The sequence below is a fragment of the Lepidochelys kempii genome, chromosome 25 (genome assembly GCF_965140265.1).
Source record: "Lepidochelys kempii isolate rLepKem1 chromosome 25, rLepKem1.hap2, whole genome shotgun sequence".
Lineage (NCBI taxonomy): Eukaryota > Metazoa > Chordata > Testudines > Cheloniidae > Lepidochelys > Lepidochelys kempii.
This window is the reverse complement of record NC_133280.1, coordinates 14,958,006-14,978,207: the sequence shown is the minus strand read 5'-3', so window position 1 is coordinate 14,978,207 and position 20,202 is coordinate 14,958,006. Positions and strand designations below refer to the sequence as shown.

General features: G+C 51.1%; 1 protein-coding gene across 6 annotated transcripts in view; it reads right to left on the bottom strand.

The window, feature by feature from the left end:
* The window catches only part of MEF2B (myocyte enhancer factor 2B), a 79,196-nt gene that overhangs the window by 42,326 nt on the left and 16,668 nt on the right, over positions 1 to 20,202 (bottom strand). The window contains exon 1 of one of the 6 annotated variants that reach the window (XM_073324629.1): positions 17,154 to 18,597. The exons of 3 other annotated variants lie outside the window; for them this stretch is intronic. The gene's annotated coding sequence lies outside the window, so the exon portion shown is untranslated. Of the gene's footprint in view, positions 1 to 935; positions 1,502 to 2,016; positions 2,248 to 17,153; positions 18,598 to 20,202 lie in introns of those variants that run through there. 2 more of the 6 variants (XM_073324627.1, XM_073324630.1) reach the window with 2 other exon arrangements.

Below are 20,202 nucleotides of genomic sequence, written 5' to 3'. Positions count from 1 at the left end.
TCGGAGCAGGAGTCTGGGAGCCAGATCTGCTGCTGCCTTAGCATATCTGTGATTTTGAGCAAATACCGTCAACCTTTTGTACCTCAGTTTACCCTGCTGTACAATGGGTGTGGCAGAGCTGACCAGGGAGGTCGAGAGGCCTAGCTGATTAGTTATGGTCTCTAAGGTGCTTGGAGACCCATGGCAAATGGCACTAACAGAGGGGCACTGTGTTTTTACGACAATCTGCACTTTTGGGTTAAACTCAGACGTTCCTCTCTGAGCAGACACAAAAGTAAAAATAACTGTGAAGCGCAAAGCTAACCACAGACTTTTTTTAGAACACAATCCATAAAACAACAGGCCATTTCAGCAAAACTTTAAGTAGTACCCAAACACACAGCTACAAGGCCTTGGCATGGCTACAATACCTCTGGCTGTCCCTTTGACTCCCAGCACTTAGCAGCAAATCTGGTAGCCTCAGAAATGCCTCCAGCTTTCTGAAACAGTAGCACCTAGAGGTCCCGATTGAGACTGGAGCCCCATTGCACTAGGCACTGTGTAAACAGGTGAAACCCCAGCCCTATTACAATCAATCACAAAACTCCCACTGATTTTAATAGCCAGGATTTCATCCTAAGTAAGAGACAGCCCCTGCCCCAAAGAGTTTACAGTCTAAATAGACTTGATGGGTAGAGACCAGGAGGAGGAATAGAGAGGGGGAGTGACTTGACTAAAGTCACACAGCAGTGAGTGGCAGAACCAGGGTCCCAGAAGTGCCCAGCCAGGCCCCTTTCTATTGGACCACTTCCTGCTCAGTCCAACCTTCACATAGTTTAAATACTGGATCCTCTTTCATAGCACTGACTTTGGATGCCCAACTAGAGACCCTTGTTCTGGATTTCCAGAGCAGCTGAGCAACCAAACGCCAGCCAAAGTTGACGAGAGCCGCCTACCTAAATAGCCAGATTTCCAGAGGCACCCAGCAGCTCCCAGGCAGTCCCACCGGCGATACTGGGTGTTAGCACTTCTGACAATCCGGCTGCTCCCTTAGGTGCCTGCGTACAATATAGGAGGCTAAACATGGGCCCCACTTAGTGAAAATCTTGGCCTGGGTTTCTCATTACAGGGCTGCCCAAAAGGGAAGGCATGGAAAATCCGGGTCACTAGTGGAAATGTTGGCTGTAGGTCTCCAAAGCCCAGCCATAGCTGTAGGGATGACAGCGAGGAAATGTGCGATTAATGGTTAAAACCTTCTCCTGCAGGGCAGGCTCAGGAGATGGGACCAGGCATGGCATTTTAAAAGGATCACCCCAGCTCCCCGGGGTATCTCGGTGATGCTGGAGCAGGCAGGCTGCCCTGTGCCATCACTGTCCCTCGGATAGTTTCAGTGACAGCGCCTGGCCACCAAGGGCTCAAACTTTCTGTGCCATCGCATTTCTGTAGTTTACCCACAGGGAACATAGACTGGGCTTTAGCAACCCCCCCACTCCCACTAGTCCCTCTGCCCTCCGATCACTCTGAACCCTGAGGCATAAATCACATCATATACCTCTTGGGCACGGGGAAGCGAGCTCTGCAAAGGAGAATCAGCATCAACCCCACCCCCACCCGCATCTGCGTGGCAAAAGGAAACGGGTGTGAATGCCCTCCTGGCTCAGCGCCTGGCTAGGTATCGCCAAAGGTCCTAACTCGTGTGTGCGCCTCCTGGGATGCCAGGCTCGGACCCTCCCCAGCCTTCACCCAGAGGGAGCCGCGCACCTCGGGGACGGGCAGAAGAGACCCGGGAAGATGCTGCGTCCTGCAGACGCGGGGGAGGAAGTTAAAGGCTCCCGGGGGGCAGGTGGTCTGCAGCTGACCCCGGCAGAGACAGGTACGCCCGGCCTAACGTCCGCGGGGACTGGATGTGGTAGGCGAGGAAGCGCCGCTGCCCCGGGTATCAGCTATCATCTCCCCGCCTCCATGCATCCGTCCCTGGGCACCCTGCAGGGGCGCAGGGTGCCCCCAGCCCAAGGAGCCCCCCATTCACCCACACACCTGGTCAGTGGCTTTGCCCCGAACCTTCCCGGCTGCTCCGCTCCCGCAGGGCGGCGGCCCCGGCTGGGTGGCGAGGAGGCTAAGCGCAGCCCCGCCCCGCCCCGGCTCGGCTCGGCTCGGCTCGGCCCGGCGCTGTCACTGGCTGGCGGGAGCCGAACTGCAAAAGTCGCTTGAAAAGTCACAGCGGCTCCGGCTGCCCTGCTCGCGGCTGCCTCTGGCTCCCGGGCGGCACGGACCGTCCTTTGCATAGCCACGCCCCCTCCCGCCCCGCTGATTGGAGAAGCTCCGGCAGGCTATTTGCATAGAACGGCCGGGCGGTGTTTCAATTGGCGGCTGGCTGGAAAAGTGTCTGTCATAGCTCCGCCCCTCAGCGTGACGGCGCTGTGGCAAGGCAGCTGGGACCCGCTCATGAATGACTCCTGCGGCTGGGGCGGGTTGTGTGCCGGGGAGAGGGCTGGATCCAGGGGGCTGGAGGCTCTGGACCTTGGGGCCTGGATCCAGGGGGGCGGGTTCTGGATCAGGGGTCGGGGAGGGATTTCTGGATCTGGGGGGGTCCTGAGTCTGGGGTCCAAAGCAAGGACCTCTGGTCATTTCAGAGAACTTCCCACAGGAAGCCACACTGGACTTTCCCTTGCAGCTCACTGGCTGTTCGCTCCAACCCTTCCCCTCCCACGCAGCCTAGTCACATGAACTTAACTCCACACCTGCCCCGTCCCACTCCTTCCCCTTCCCTTCCATGTAACTTATTCCCCCCCACCCCGCCCAAGTGACAACCTCCCCTCTCCCCCGTCAAAAAATAGTGTGGAACTAACATGACAGTTGCTCCCTCTGCCTGTGTGTTATATTCCTTCCCCCAGCCCCAGGGAGCCAGGAGAATGGGGCTCTATGCCCACTTCTGACCTTGGGTGAATCCCTCCCTTTCTGCCCCTCTGTTTCCCCTCCTGCCCTGTGGCTGTCTGATGTAGATTGTAAGATCTGTGGGGCAGTGACCATCTGCAATGCCATGTTTGTACAGCACCTGGCACAATGGGGCTCCATTCTTTGGCACTACCATAATCAACATGATTAATAATAATACTGATCCGCGGTAGGAGGAAACCTGAGTGGGGGCAGATGTGCCGTGGTGACATCATGTGAGGGAGTGTCAGAGGAAGCTTGAAGGATGAGCAGTGGAACTAGTAGCTACAAAGCACACTTGCTAATTTTCAAGCAGTAAATAAGCACCCCAACTTTCACAATAAGCCAAAAATCAAGCAAATCCCATTTCAAAACAAGCCAGTCCCTAAAAACCCCAACACTCTACGTGACTAGATCCCCCCGGCCTGCAGTCTGGGACAGTGGTGGGCATGCTGTGCACCCCTGACTCTCTCCCCCCCTTGCCCCTGCTTGCTCTCCCCCTTAGCCCTGCTTACTGGGAGCCGATCAAGAAAAGAAGCAACAAGCTACAATAAGCTACAAGCCAAACAAGCAACAAGCTACAAGCCAAAAACTAGCCAACAAGCAACTCACAAGCCAATTAAGCCAAAAACAAGCCCAGTTTCTGCAGGTTTTTTTGGCAGGTTTGGCATGTCTGTTACAAAGCGCCCAGGCTGCTGAAGGGTGTCTGTTTCCAGGGAGTCACTATTAAAACGAACCAGGGATCCATGCGTCACAGGCCCCAAATCAGAGAGATCACTGAAAATCTGGGCCAGCTCTTCTCATGCCTGGAGTTTCCAGGGACAATAGACGTGCTGCGATTATCTCCGTACTTTTACCCCCACGTCTCAGTGAATCAATGCATCAGCCTTGCAGTTGGCAGCCCCTCTTACATACAGGGCTTTGGAGCTGTGCTCCGGCTCTGCTCCAGATCCAGGCAAAAACCTGCAGCTCCACTGCTCCGGAGCTGCTCCGTGCTCCGGCTCTGGGCTCCGCTCCAAAGCCCTGCTTACATATACATCATGAATGCCACAGAGCCATTGTCAAGCAGCTGGTCGGGAATCTGAACTCTGCCAGAGTCCACAGCTTTACACATTGGGGGCCAAACCCAAGGCTGACTGACCCCCTGTGAAATGTCTTTGGCATCACAGTGCAGAATCTGGCCCTTGTGCTTCACTTGATTAGGTTTACTGGGCAGCTTATAGCACTGGAAATGGGTGGGACACAGATTTTATTGCTTAGAGCAGAGGACTGGACTCAGGACTCCTGGGTGCTTTCCTCTGAGTGGGAGAGAGTGTGGTCTGGTAGTTAGAGCAGAGGGGTTGGAACTCAGGACACCTGGGTTCTCTTGTCAGCTCTGGAATTAAATAGAAGTCAAGACCTAGAGCAAGTCCCTCTCTCTGCCTTAGTTTCCCCATCTCTACAGTGGGTGTAATGCAGCTTCCCTATACAGCAAGTGTGTGGGGGGGGAAAGGGGGGGCTATGAGGTGTAATCCAGATTTGCAAACACCCTGGGGAGGGTGACACAAATGCCAGGGCCTTATTGTTCTTTGACTTTGTTACATTTTAAATGATCCCCCCCCACACACACACAGTCAAGACCCAGAAAATGCTGGAAACAAGCAGAAAATCTTATCAGCACCTGGGATTTCTGCTCCTTCTTTAAGCCCCACTCCAACCCCCTCCATTCTGACTTCCCTTCCCCTTCCAGCAGGGCCCATGCCAAAACGCCTGGCAGCCAATCTCCTCCTTTCTATCCTGGCACTCTTCGCTGTGTGACATGGGGTTGGCCACCAAGCAAAGGAATGATAGGGCCCTCCCCTTCCCACAAACAATGTGGTCTTTGTTGGTACAATAACAGAGCCTCCAACTCAGGAACGGGAGGTGGAGCCTTTCACCTGTCGGCCACTCATTCAAATTCTGCCAGACACTCTGCAATGAGTTGGTGGGATCTCAGCCCACGACAAGGACCAACCTCACAACAGGAATGCCAGAATAACTGTCTCCTTGGCAGCAGTCTGAGCTGACATCCAGGTCTGAGCCGCCCTCAGGCCTGACTTCCCCTGTCCTTCCTAAAAGTGGACTCACAAGCTGAGGCAATGCGGCGGGTGGCGGAGGGGAGGTTGTGGATGAAGAGGGCAGTTTGCCCTGACACCATCTGTGTTGTGCCATGGTGGTGCAAACAGGGCTCTGTGCTTCAGAGCTGTCAGTCCGACCCCTTTCACAGTGCTAAGGGCCACACGATTCTTTGAACTAAATCCCCGACAGACACAATTGCATGGGCCTACTGAACCTGGAAGCTCTTTGGGGCACAGACTCTCTTTCTGGTCTATGTTCGCACAGTGCCTAGCACACTGGGGTCCTGGGGCATAACTGGGGGTCTTCGGTGCTACCATAATACATGTAAATAATAATACACATGCAGAAACAAACACCGACACTTCCTTATTATCTTCAATTAAAGCCATTTCCTACCCATACCCTTCCGCTTTGCTTTCAGGTCCAGTCCCAGACACACCCTGGACCTGGCCTGGCACCACCCCCTCCTCCCCTCTGGGGCCCAGAAAGTAATGCAACATGGACAGGGGTTTTTTAAAAGTACATTTTGTGAGGGTGCCAGAGATGGGCTGAGTGACCAAACAGAAAGCTGCTGCTCTCCAGTGAGGGAAGATCCAGCCGGCTTCCCAGGGATATGCCCAGAGCGAAGGCAAAGCCTGAGCTAATTATTGCCACAAACCATTTTTAGTGGCTTATTGTTCTAAACTGCAATCAAGGCCTCACAATAGTGAGATCTAAATAATCCAGGGCAAAGTCACAGTGGAATAGCTGAGGCTGAAACTGCTGAAATCTCCCTTCTGAATGTTATAGGGTATTTATCAGTGCATCTCTCTCTAGGGCCAGAGACATTTAAAACTCAGCTAGGTAAAGCACTACATCTAATGGGCCAAATTCTCTTTTGCCCTCCAACTTGTGCAGACACTTACAACAGTGCAAAGTGTTGTCAGATCAGAACAGCTGCGTTTTACACTCAGACTGCACTGGGGTAAATTACTGGAAATGGTGCAGGGCTATGGGAAAATCGGGCCCAGTGTAAGGAACAACCCTGCACTGGCCAGGTTTAATAGTGCCTAACACAACTGTTTCATGATTATTAATTATTATTTGTATTATTGCATCATTCATCTCTGACCCTCACACTTTACACAGCATTACTAGCAGACTGACTGAGCCTTTCTAATGACAATAATAGGTCACACGTCTAGGGGATAGAAGCATGCTAGACATGAGTAGAAGGTGATACAGATGGTTACAACTGTGGTTGTAAGTAACCTAGTGACCTGTGGTAATTGATCAGCCATTTATAGAAACATCTACTAATCCTTTATTAACCCTTTATAAACAGAAGCTGAGTACAAGGTGTGCCCCATTCATTTTTAGCTCTCAGCCAGGGCTTTTCATCCCTGGATCTCACAATGCACCATGAAGGAAGGTCAGTCTCATTATCCTCATATTATGAGAGGGGAAGCTGTTGCAGAGAGGCCTGTTGGAATCCTGCTAGGACCTAATCTGGAGCTGATCAAGAATGAGCCCTGAGCATCTCTCGTGATGGGACATCAAACAAAAGCAAATCTCCATGAATGGTCTATGACTCAAACTCCTCTCTGAGTCCTACCGGTGATCTTGCCCTAGGGTAGGTTTGGGGGGGACACAGTGGGGCAAGGTTTTTGGAGGGAATGTTGTAGGGTAGATGAATCCTGCCCCAGATGGGATGGATATTACAATCCATGACTGCTTTTCCCAGGCAGCCTCTTTCTAATGCTGCTTTTAATCAGGTTAAAAGCAGATAAAATCTGTGTGAAACCTCACCATGATCACTCCCACCATGAGCGGTGAATCTCCCACCCGCCGCCCGAGGACTGGTGCTTAGAATCTGGAGAGAGGCAAAAAGTTTGTCAGTTCTGGACAGCAAAACATCCCTCCACCTCGAATGCAAAGAAATGGCAAAATTCTACCCTGACACCAGTCTCAATTCATGGCCTGTGATTCGATCTGGGAGAAGAGTCACAGCAAGAAACTTTAGCACCAGCAAAATTTGCCCTGCCCACTTCGCTGACACATGGGGATAACAGGGCTGATTGGTTTCTTAGCCCTACTCTCCCAGTGGTACATTTCCCCCCAGCTGTCTAGTAAAAGAAGATGGCCTGCATGTGAGACCCCCCCAAGGCACCATTTTCAAGCCACACAGAGTGACTTCACAGCACAGCTCCTGACCAGATCAGCTCAGGCCCCGGGATCATTTCCCCTTTGGCTTTTCTGGTGCAATCACCTCCTCAATGAGCCCTCATTCATTTCAGGCTTGCAGGTCCAGCCTGGGGCCAAGAGGGTTTCCACCCCTCTGGCATCTGGCCACTAGCTGGATGGCAATCAGTACACGAATGTCAAGCACACATGGAACAAAAAGTCTGAACCAAACAGCAAGCCCAAGGGTCTATCAGTACGGTGGATATTTGCTTTGAGGTAGCTACACCCCCAGGGCAGATGTGCTGCACCAGCATGACCCAAGACTTCCACCCAGGCAGCTTATTCCAGTCTGAAAGCAATCAAGTGCTTCTAACACTGGGGGTTTGCATCAGCACAGTGACACCAGTGCAAAGATCCCCAATGCCGACAGGCCCCAAAGGGAGCCAGGGCTGGGTGACAGGGAACTTTACAGAGGATTTGAGAGTTGAGGGAAGTTTGGACTTCCCAGGGCAGTATGTTGCTGGTGAATGAAATAATCCCCCATCTGTGTGAAAGCAAAGCTGGGCCCAACTCTTGGCTTCTGCTCCAGACAAGGCTTCTTACAAGAGCTGGGAAGTCAACCAGGTGATGCCCGAGAGCAACTGAAATGGACCTTCGTTCCTGGACAAGGGTGTAAGAGACCTGGGTTCTACTCCCAGCTCTGCCACTGACCTGCTGGGTGACCTTGGGTAAGTCACTTCCCTTCTCTCTGCCTCGATTTCCCCTCTTACCCTTTGTCTACGCAGACTGTGAGCTCTTTGGGACAGGGACTGGGTAGCCCTTTGTGTCTGCGCAGCACCTACTCAGCGGTGTTCTGATGGCTGTTGTGCCTCTGGGTGTGACTGTAATATATGTGATCACTCTTGGTTCAGATGTGGTTACAACCCTGAAATTTGGGCTGAGGCTGGTGAAGTTCAGGGTGGGGCTGGCTGGGGGAAAGGAACTGGGGCTTTTGGTGGAGTTTCACTTTGAGTCCTCGGGCGTTCGCAGACCTGCAGTCTGGGGGAGGTGCAATCCCATGAGGCAGAAGCGAGAATAGGTTTGTCCCAGGCCATACAAACCCAAAGCAGCTGGTTTGCTGGCCATCGTCCGGCAGACCCTGCTTACCCCCCAGGAAGGAAATGTGTGTCTGCACTGGCCTCGCGAGCTACACTGAGTGCTGTTGGACGCTGACGGGTTTGGCCAGAAAGGCACTTCCCATTCCCCTGCACAGGGCATTCAGCACGGCTCCAGCTCTGCTCCAGACAGCAGTAAGGAGCTGTCCTGGCAGCTGGATTCAGAAGCCTTGGGGGAGCACTGGGGGCCCTGGAGAACACCCCTGTTTACAGCAGCTAAATGGAACTGATGCAACTTCTAGGCTCTAGTTACGCGATAGGAGCTGCCTAGCTACCAGGTGGGATGCTGGATTAGAAAGGGCTTGTCAGGAAATAAACTCTCTCCCCAGCTCCACGCAGGGCACACTGGGCTGACATGGCTCCTGCCTCCAGGGAGAGTCTGTGCATAATGAATGCCCTTACCCATTCACCCAAACTTCCCAGCCCTGAAAGTAAAACTCTAAAGGACACGGGCACATTATCGCAATGGCTTTGAGACTCATCCAATTTCCACATGTAGCAAATAAACTTGGGTAGATAAACAACAGGGCAAAATTCCTATGGGACATCCCAAACCAACCCTTCCAAAGGCCAAAATAGGGTCTGTTGACCCTTCCTTAGAAAGGTTAGTGATGGGGAGACTGGGTGGCCCAGGATTTAGGGGAAGGGACACCTCTAAGTCACCAGTCCAAATCCAGCTGGTGTGCTGGTAGTGACCAAATGCCAAACAACTGAAAGGTGGCCTATGTGACGTCAGCGGATGGAGCTCAGTCCAATTCCCAGCCAGGCAGATGTCCACAGAAAAGACCTGCCAGTGGCACAAGGCAGCTTCCCTATAGGAAGTCACGGCAGAGACTGAACGGGCCCCGGGGGCTGCTCTCTTGCCCTGAACGGGTGGTAGCGGAGGCAGGGGAAGAGGGAGCAGAGGCAACTGTCGGTGCAATGTTTCAAACTGCTGAACTCCGAATCACAAGTATCACCTTGCTGAGCGGAGGGAAGTCTGGCTGCCACTCAGAGCTCTGCCGGGGTGTGGACCTTTCTCTGCCTGCTGCCCTCAGACGCTCACGATGAGGAGGGCACCCTAGATTGCTGGGTCCATCCCTCCTGCTATGCTGGCATGTCCAGCATGTCTAGCAACAGTCAGCTCTCCTGCTGGGCTTTGGTCCTAGCCACTCATGGCCATGTCCTGAACACAGATACTGGGTGAACTCTGTGGGATCCTCCCGAGAGGCCATGAACTGCCCCAGGATGAAGGAGCAGTCCTGGGAGCAGCAGGGAGAGTGAAAGGGGAGCAAGGTGGAAGGTCTCTCCATCCTGAGCACTGGGAGAGGCTCACCTTACAGGCAGCTCTGGGTACACAAGAGCAGCATCTTTCCTAGGCCTGTGGCTGCTGTCTGCTTATAAATCTTGTGATCTATAGAGGGCTGCAGAGTGCAATTAGCAGGGTGTTAATTAGCATCGCTCATAATCTTAATTGATCCTGGAAGGGGAGGGAGTGCAGAGGATATGTCAGCATGTGTGGAATGACACCTTGTATCCTGGGGTCTCCTAAGAGCTGCTTGGACCACAGAATAAGCCTCTGGCCTGGAGAGAACCCCATTGCCTCTGACCTGCACTGAGATGCCCCTGCCCTTGCAGGCCTGAGATTCCGGAGTTCAATCCCTATGACCCACAGCAGGCAGTCTGATCTCTCCTTAGCCTGCCAGCAAAGGGGGCACAGCAATGTGGACACCTGGGGTGGCCCGGAGGTGTGTCCCTGAGGGTCAGAGCTGGTTGCTAGCTGCAATATTTGTGCCATTAGGCTGTGGGTGGGGATGGTGGGCTGGTGAAAGCTCTCTCTGCTTTGTCGATCTAGTGGCCTGGGAATGCTGCTTTTTCAGAAAGCTCTGGCCAGTCATTTCATTGCAAGTCCCAGTCTCTGCTCTTCCTGCCTTTTGGTGCTTGGAGCTTGTGCTCAGAAGCTTTTGGCTCCCTCTTGAGGTCTTTCCTGTCTCTAGATCTTTGCTCTTCAGTGAGAGCCAGCAGATCACGGAGATAAATTAGCAAGATGAAGACAGCTAAGATGCCTATCAGGGGCCCCTCACTGCTGGGAGTTTTCCCCCGAGAAGTGAGCTAAGCAAATGTTTGGCCTTAACCCACCTCGAAAGAGGCCCAGACTCAGAATAGGGAAGCGGGTTTTCATGCACGATAGAGGGCAGAAGGGGTAGAAAAGGGGCTGATCCAGAAAGGAGGAGAGAGTCAGTAGCAGACTGTGGTGCTTATAGTTAGTGAGATAAACTTATCCCTGCCATTCAATCAGGCGCAGCTCCACTGATTCCAACGGAGTTGCACTGGTTGACTCCAGGCACCTACCAGGACAGGATATGGAGTAGCCCTGCCACGCACCAGCTAGTCTGTCCCCCTAGATTGTTTTACACGCCGTGTTCTCAGCCTTGGCCAAACCCAGAAGAACTCGGACAACATCCCATTTAGGCTCTCCCTCCGGGGGGGGCGCTCTCTGTGCCAAAATGCCCTGGAGCCTCTGGGTCGTGGCCTTTCTTTGCCAGAGGGTTCTGTGACCCGTGGCCGAACTGCGCAAGAGAAGCAGCGCAGCTAGAGTCAGAAAGAAGCAAATCCAATTGACCACTGGTCACTTTGCTAAACCCGCCCTCCCATGGGCTGCCGGACCCTGGGCTGTTAACTTGGACAGCAATGGAGTAAATCTTGGCATGCCCCAGGGCCACCAGAATCTCTGACAAATATTCCCAAATATTCCCAAATCACTGAGACTTCTTCAGGCAGACTCGGAGGCTCTGCTCCCATCTTGCCACTGACTGTCCCAGACAGCCCTGGCTCTGCTGTCTGGTGCAGGAGGCAGATGGCAGTGAAGGGGATGGGAAATAAATAGCACAGGCTTATGGGTCTATGACCTTGGGCCATGTCACAATAACACAGGCCAAGGAGCTGAAATCCCCCCGGGGCAAAAATGTAGGGAGGCCTGGAAATTAACAGGAGCTAAAACAGACTTCCTGCCAAAGTCAGCAGGCTGGCTTCCAACATAGTCCAAGAACCTTATTTTTGCTGGGCAGAGGTGGAAAGAGGCAGGCTGGTACCGTGCTACACACCCAGGTGAGACCAATTCTACACTGACACAATTAGTAGCATTGTTGCCTCTCAGCTAGGAAGTCACAGGTTCAAATCTCCCATGAAGACTGAGGCTCACACCCACATGCTGATGGTACAATGCAAGCCACAGCTTTGTGCAGTCACAGAAATGCAGGGCTGGAAGGGGCCTCCAGAGGCTGTCAATGGCTGTATCGCCAGAAACGAAAAGTGTGACCGCCTACAGAACTTCAGCCTTCCCTGAATTAATTCCTGTTTGAACTAGAACAGATTGTTTAGAAAAACATCCCATCTGGATTTAAAAAGTATCAGTGATGGAGAATCCACCACAGCTCTTGGTAAGTTGTTCCAGTGATTCATTACCCTCACTGTTGAAAATTTGCACCTTATTTCCAATCTGAATTTATCTAGCTTCAACTTCCAGCCACTGGATCTTGTTAGACCTTTGTCTGCTGAACCGAAGAGCCCATTGTCAAATTTTGTTCCTCCTGTAGGTACTTACAGACTGTGATCAAGTCACCCCTTGGCCTTCTCTTTATTAAACTAAATAGATCTAGCTCCTTGAGTCTATCACTATAAGGCATTAAATTGAGCTCCCTCCCTGTCTCTGGTGGGTTACCTGCATGGACAGAGCGATTATGTGGTACATTTAGAAAAGAGTCAGAGACAAGCCTGGAGTCCCAGCCAACGTTCCTCCTCTCAGTAAAGCATGATCCAATGTTGTGTGTGAGATGCCACTGGGCCCACAATGGTTGCTGCCTTTGGCCCCAGCCACTCACCTGCTCATTGCAGGGGGGATGGAGAGGGGTAGAATCTGAAAGGCACTGGGCCTGATTCTGCCCTACACCGTGAGTAGTCACTTGTACCAGTGTGTAAGTGACTACACCAGAATCAGCCCTCCCCCCCAATATACAATCCTATTCTCTAAGCAGGTGAACAGGATACTGACACATCAGGTGTTACTGCAGCATAGTTCCATCCTGGCATACAAACCAGATCACTGCAGCTTCAGGGGGAGAGGTTTCAACCAGAGGCAGCTTGGACAAGGCCTGTGTAAGTCAGATGATGGATGATGCTAGGAAACTGGGTTGCCTACAGACCCAGAGTCAGACCGCCTAAAAGGTGGATGGATCGTGTCAAGTATCTCAGCAGCAAGTGTCTTCCTTGGCACATCTTCGATCCGGGGGCATGACATGATGCCAGGACAATAACGATGACTGAACCCCCAGCCTTCGAACAACATTTCCTCTGCAGATTCATTCTGAGACAAACATGGCCTAACCGTGCAAAGAAAGGAGGAGGTGCCTACAGAGCTCCAGCACCCCTGCTCCCCACACTGACTCCATCAGTGGCCTTGGACGCATCTCATAACCTCTTGGCCTCACTTTTCCTATTCTATAAAATGGCCCATCCCCCAGCAATGCTAATATTTGTGACATACGCTGAAGAAGTCAAGTGGGAAGTATTTGTGCTAGTTATTTCCTGGGCTAGGATTTACAGAGGATCCTTTTAGGAATGAAAGAACTTTGGCCAAGGCTCCCTGTAAACAGCACTCTGGGCATCCCCATTCTATGTCTAGGTACTTCTCTGGCCCCCATCACCAGAGTATCTGAGCCCTTTGCAATCTTTAAGGTATTTATCCTCCCAACAGCTCTTGATATCCCCATTGTACAGACGGGACCAGGGACACAACGAGACTTGCCCAAGATCACACAGGAAATCTGTGGCAGGTTTCCAAATGCCCAGGCCAGTGTCCTAAGCATCGCACCATCCTTCCTGCTTATTCGGCATTCCAGTAGTTCACAGCTCAGAGCTTGTGGATTCTGCTCAGTCAGAGTGATTGGAATATGTTTACATGTGTTTCCAGGGATCACACAACAGGAAGACGAGTTTCACCCCCCGAAGAGACACAACCCCGCAGAACCAGGACCATGGATCTGTTTCTGGGATCAGCCAAAACTCCTAGTGAACTATGGGCAATAAAGACAGGTTTCAGAGTAACAGCTGTGTTAGTCTGTATTCGCAAAAAGAAAAGGAGGACTTGTGGCACCTTAGAGACTAACCAATTTATTTGAGCATAAGCTTTCGTGAGCTACAGCTCACTTCACTTCACTGTAGCTTAAGAAAGCTTATGCTCAAATAAATTGGTTAGTCTCTAAGGTGCCACAAGTCCTCCTTTTCTTTATGGGCAATAAAAACATCCCGCTCTCTGCTGAAGGGTCAGCCTTGCTAGGAGGAAGGATGCTTTCACACTGAAGAATGTGATTTCCTGGGAGCATCAGCCAGGAGGGCTATCCCAAGGGGAAAGGCACTGCTGCTTCTCAGAGATATTTATAAGAGATAGCAAACCCGTCGGCTCTAGTGGGCCTTTTGTTGAGTGAACGCCAAGGTCCCGACCTGTCATTTTTTAGCCTCACTGCTCAGTGATGTATCTTGAGGGCTCTCTTCCCTTGCTCGCTCCTGACATTTTTAATAGACTAGTAATAATACCCCAGGCTGTGTGTAGCAGCAAGAAGAGATGTCTGTCAAGGGTCTGATTTTCAAAAGAACCTAAGCATGAGTTCCACTGAGAGTCACCGTGCTCCTAAACCTCCTGGGTGCAAAATACCCCCACCCCCAAGTGCAAAGTGGTCTCAAACAGGTGTGAGGGTAAGCAGCAAAGCACTGTATTTGGTACCGCAAGGAAGTCCAAATGAAATGCACCAGACTCTTGGAGAATCATAGAATTGTAGGACTGGAAGGGACCTCAAGAGACCATCTAGTCCAGTCCCCTGCACTCAAGGCAGGACTAAGTATTAGCTAGACCATCCCTGACAGCTGTTTGTCTAACCTGCTGTTAAAAATCTCCAACGATGGAGATTCCACAACCTCCCTAGGCAATTTATTCTAGCGCTTAATGAGGTGGAAATTGCTGTGGGCACAGCAGAAAAAGCAACTAGGAGGAGAGCATGGGGAAAATCAGAAATGTACCGAGAGTCAGTCTTCATTATACACATCCAAGGGCCCACACAACGGGCACCCACACAGCAGGAGTAAGGCCCTGTCACATCCTGTGTCACAACGGCTGGTCACAGCCACATCTCATGGGACAGGAGTCGCCATCGCCACCCAGTGATTTCCCCACTGCAAAGGGTTGCTGTTCCTTATGGAGTTCCAGACTGCCAGCTAAATGACAGAGCTTGGACACTGGTGATTCTGGCGATATAAATACCTAGGTCAGTTCATGCTAAGGAGAATGCCTGTGTGTCCACTGCTGAAGCATCCAAAGGGCAACTCCCATCTTTTCATGTGCTGTGTATTTATACCTGCTACTGTATTTTCCACTCCATGCATCTGATGAAGTGGGTTCTAGCCCATGAAAGCTTATGCCCAAATAAATTTGTTGGTCTCTAAGGTGCCACAAGGACTCCTCGTTGTTTTTGCTGATACAGACTAACACGGCTACCGCTCTGAAACCAGCAAAGGGTTCCTGGCATTTCTATTAAAGGGGAGGGATGGGGGCAGTCAGTGCCCCTGATTTTTGTGTCCTCCCAAAGAGCTGTGTGCACAGATGCCTCTGTGTGGTGCTGTACAGCATTCAGACATTTCACCTGCCTCACTGGGAGCATGAGAGACCCTTTGGGGCTCTGGCCCCTGGCGTGCCAGAGGTGACCCTGCTCCTCACGTGTAGACTCCTGGCTGAGCAGCTGATGCCTGAACCCACCTCTTTCTCTACAGCTTCCAGTTAATCAGTAACAGGAATGACACCCAAGCTGCAGTGTTCATTTGCAATTAACACCTGGTACAAAGGGGACGAGGTGGGAAGGGAGAAAAAGCATGAGAAAAACAGACACAAAACAAAGCTGTGGGTAGTCCCCTTCCCTTGCATTAGGGTGCAGTCTAATCTGCAGACATCTCATCTGCACAGAGTAGGAAGGGAGAAGGGGACTGACAGAAGTATTTACCCACTTGTTTTGGGGACCTGCAAAAAATGCCCCCCTTGGAGTGAAACTGTCATATGTAGTGGGGACAGAGGGCAGGTCTCAGCCGGCGCTGCTGAGCAAGGCAAATAGAGCATTGCAATGGGTTTAAGCACAAGATCATGCAACCAACGGGAAAAGACAGAGGAGGGAAACCCATTCCCAGAATTCCTCTCTGCTTTCATTCCGGTTTCTCACAGAGCAGCTTGAAGTGCTGGGGGATTTGGTGAATGACAGGGCAGGTGAATCCATTTAGATCAAATAACCAGCACCCCAAAGCTGCCCTCAAACTCGCAGGAAGCACGAGACATTTGACTGCTGCTATTGCTCCTGCTTCTGTGTTTCCAGGCTCCGAGCAGGCCCACGAGCAGCGGAAATTCATGAGACCGGCCCAGCCAAAAGCCCTGGGAGTTTCCCCACAGCCTCTCTCCTTGTCACATTTCTAGCCCGGTTTTTGCAGCGCCAGGCAGCTTGAAGGGATTGGTAAAGCAGTGGAATTCCTGAGTCCAAACATCCAATCCCCCCAGCCTTTATCAACTGACCCACTCTGCCTGCTCCCTTCTGCACCCTCCCCCACGCCTGGTTCTGCTTCTAAACCCGTGATGCTGCCGCTATGGGGCAGGAGGGCCATGCAGAAACATACCCAGTACAGGCAAAGGCCCCTGCTAAAAATACAACGAGCAATGGAAAATGGTATTTATAGAGCCACTGATTCTGGAGAAGTCATAGAATCATAGAATAACAGAGTTGGAAGGGACCTCTGGAGGCCATCTAGTCCAACCCCCTGCTCAAAGCAGGACCGATCCCCAATTAAATCATCCCAGCCAGGGCTTTGTCAAGCCTGACCTTAAAAACTTCTAAGGAAGGGGATTCCACCACCTCCCTAGGTAATGCATTCCAGTGTTTCACCACCCTCCTAGTGAAAAAGTTTTTCCTAATATCCAACCTAAACCTCCCCCACTGCAACTTGAGACCATACTCCTTGTCCTGTCATCTGCTGTCACTGAGAATAGTCTAGAGCCATCCTCTTTGGATCCACCTTTCAGGTAGTTAAAAGCAGCTATCAAATCCCCCCCTCATTCTTCTCTTCCATAGACTAAACAATCCCAGTTCCCTCAGCCTCTCCTCATAACTCATGTGTTCCAGTCCCCTAATCATTTTTGTTGCCCTTTGCTGGACTCTCTCCAATTTATCCACACCCTTCTTGTAGTGTGGGGCCCAAAACTGGACACAGTACTCCAGATGAGGCCTCACCAATGTCGAATAGAGGGGAACGATCACGTCCCTCGATCTGCTGGCAATGCCCCTACTTATACACCCCAAAATGCCATTGGCCTTCTTGGCAACAAGGGCACACTGTTGACTCATATCCAGCTTCTCGTCCACTGTCACCCCTAGGTCCTTCTCTGCAGAACTGCTGCCTAGCCATTCGGTCCCTAGTCTGTAGCGGTGCATTGGATTCTTCCGTCCTAAGTGCAGGACTCTGCACTTGTCCTTGTTGAACCTCATCAGATTTCTTTTGGCCCAATCCTCCAATTTGTCTAGGTCCCTCTGTATCCTATCCCTACCCTCCAGCGTATCTACCACTCCTCCCAGTTTAGTGTCGTCTGCAAACTTGCTGAGGGTGCAATCCACACCATCCTCCAGATCATTAATGAAGATATTGAACAAAACCGGCCCCAGAACCAACCCTTGGGGCACTCCGCTAGATACTGGCTGCCAACTATACATGGAGCCATTGATCACTACCTGTTGAGCCCGACAATCTAGCCAACTTTCTACCCACCTTGTAGTGAATCCATCCAGCCCATACTTCTTTAACTTGCTGACAAGAATACTGTGGGAGACCGTGTCAAAAGCTTTGCTAAAGTCGAGGAATAACACGTCCCCTTCTTTCCCTTCATCCACAGAGCCAGTTATCTCATCATAGAAGGCAATTAGATTAGTCAGGCATGACTTTCCCTTGGTGAATCCATGCTGACTGTTCCTGATCACTTTCCTCTCATCTAAGTGCTTTCAGAATTGATTCCTTGAGGACATCCTCCATGATTTTTCCGGGGACTGAGGTAAGGCTGACCGGCCTGTAGTTCCCAGGATCACCCTTCTTCCCTTTTTTAAAGATGGGCACTACATTAGCCTTTTTCCAATCTTCCGGGACTTCCCCCGATCGCCGTGAGTTTTCAAAGATAATGGCCAATGGCTCTGCAATCACATCTGCCAATTCCTTTAGCACTCTCGGATGCAACGCATCCGGCCCCATGGACTTGTGCATGTCCAGTTTTTCTAAATAGTCCCGAACCACTTCTTCCTTCACAGAGGGCTGGCCACCTCCTCCCCACGCTGTGCTGCCCAGTGCAGTAGTCTGGGAGCTGACCTTGTTCGTGAAGACAGAGGCAAAAAAAGCATTGAGTACATTAGCTTTTTCCACATCCTCTGTCACTAGGTTGCCTCCCTCATTTAGTAAGGGGCCCACACTTTCCTTGGCTTTCTTCTTATTGCCAACATACTGAAGAAACCCTTCTCTTAACATCCCTCGCTAGCTGCAACTCCAGGTGTGATTTAGCCTTCCTGATTCCATTCCTACATGCCTGAGCAATATTTATATACTCATCCCTGGTCATTTGTCCAATCTTCCACTTCTTGTAAGCCTCTTTTTTGTGTTTAAGATCAGCAAGGATTTCACTGTCAAGCCAAGCTGGTCGCCTGCCATATTTACTATTCTTTCTACACATAGGGATGGTTTGTCCCTGTAACCTCAATAAGGATTCTTTAAAATACAGCCAGCTCTCCTGGACTCCTTTCCCCCTCATGTTATTCTCCCAGGGGATCTTGTCCATCAGTTCCCTGAGGAAGTCAAAGTCTGCTTTTCTCAAGTCCAGGGTCCGTATTCTGCTGCTTTCCTTTCTTCCTTGTGTCAGGATCCTGAACTCGACCATCTCCTGGTCACTGCCTCCCAGGTTCCCATCCACTTTTGCTTCCCCTACTAATTCTTCCTGGTTTGTGAGCAGCAGGTCAAGAAGAGCTCCGCCCCTAGTTGGTTCCTCCAGCACTTGCACCAGGAAATTGTCCCCTGCACTTTCCAAAAACTTCCTGGATTGTCTGTGCACTGCTGTATTGCTCTCCCTGCTACCTCCACAGCCGCAGTTCCTTCCAGTTGCCCCCTACTGTACATGACGGTTCTGTGGCTTTCTTAATGCTGCACAGGACACATGGAAAGACAATACATACAACCTGCAGGGAAGCAGACATGGAAATAGTGGCTTATCCCTCAGTGCCTCCTGAAATAGCTGCTAGTATCTGCAGGAACTGGACACCTTTTGCCACAAGTACCACACCCACAACCGGAACCCACCCAAGCATGGAACATTCCTGACCAAGTTCCCATTTGAATAACCCAGTTCTGCCTTTAAATTCCCTCTGGAGTTTGACGTATACGTTGTATTAATCCTTTCCGTTTCTAAATGACACTGAAGTGTCACTGCAAGCTAGTAGGCAGCTCCCATGCTCCTCCCCAGAGATGGCTGCATTTTAGTCTTTAACCAAGCAAAACATGTTCAAGACCGTAGGAGTTTTGCCTGATTGTGGACTACAGAATGGAGCCCATGGCTTGCAAAGTGCTTTGAGATCCTCCCGATACATTCAGGAGCCCAGATGACTGGCTGTATCACTACCAATGGAAGGCAGATTAGGCTATTGTGTTGTTCTCACAAAGGAGTCAGGACAGATTTTCCATTCTTCCTACCCCATCCTCCTCCCCAGGACTAAATATCACCCGGTGTCCACTGGGGCTATTTACTCACAGGCACTTAGCTATGCAGAAGTGCTGAGCCCTAGACCTTTGAGTTATGATAATAGGGTTGATCCAAGTCCTTCATGAACTTGAGAGCCTTTTCTCACCATACAGGAAATCGGGGTTAGCTGAGTCGCCATGGGAATAGCAGGGAAAAAATGTGGACAAGAAACTTCAGAGAGAAGCTTAAGGGCTGCACAAAGAGACACATGGAAGAATGTGAGAGGGAGAGAGGAGCTGGAGATGCCACTGTGCATTGCACAGGCAGCCAGGGGTCCAGGTGGCAGCCTGGACATCTGAATATCATCTCTCTCCTCCCCCTTCAACACAGAAAGGCACATGGGTCAGGGGTCCTCAGCTGATGCAAATCCACATTGCTCTGGTGAAGCCAACAGATATTCCCTGATTTACCCCTCTGAGGATCTGGCCCGTTATAGATAAAACAAACCAACTGAAGGTAACACTGACCCCACTTCCTACACAGGCCAAAGGTTCTTGACGCTGCCTTCTGGCTCAATTACGCTAAAGGCCCTAGGCCTGATTCTGACCTAAGACCAATGGGACTCCACTGACTTTAATGGTGAACCAGGTCCAAATTCTCCTTCACTAGCCAGGAACAAACTGTAGGGCTCCATTGAAGACTACTAGGCCAGGTTTTCAAGAGCTCCTCGCTTAGCAGCTCTCACTGAGCCATCAAGAGCCAGATTTGTGGAAGAGCCCAGTGCACTGGCTAAATGGGTGTCAAATCCTGATCCACGGTACCTGATCCAAAGCCCGTTGAAATCAACGGGAAACTTTCCCTGGACTTCAATGAGTTTTGGATCAGGAGACCATAGGTGCCTGGAGCAAGATTTGGAGTTGGTGTAAATCAACATACCTCTATCCAGAGTTATGCTAATTTACACCACCTCTGAATCTGGCCCTTGATTTTTAAAAACGAAGGGGTCCGTTCTGCCGTCTGTTTCGCTGATGTCAAACAGAAGTGACTCAGCTAAACTGGATAGAACTACAGTGCTGTAAAAGCTGGGGTAACTGCGAGCAGATC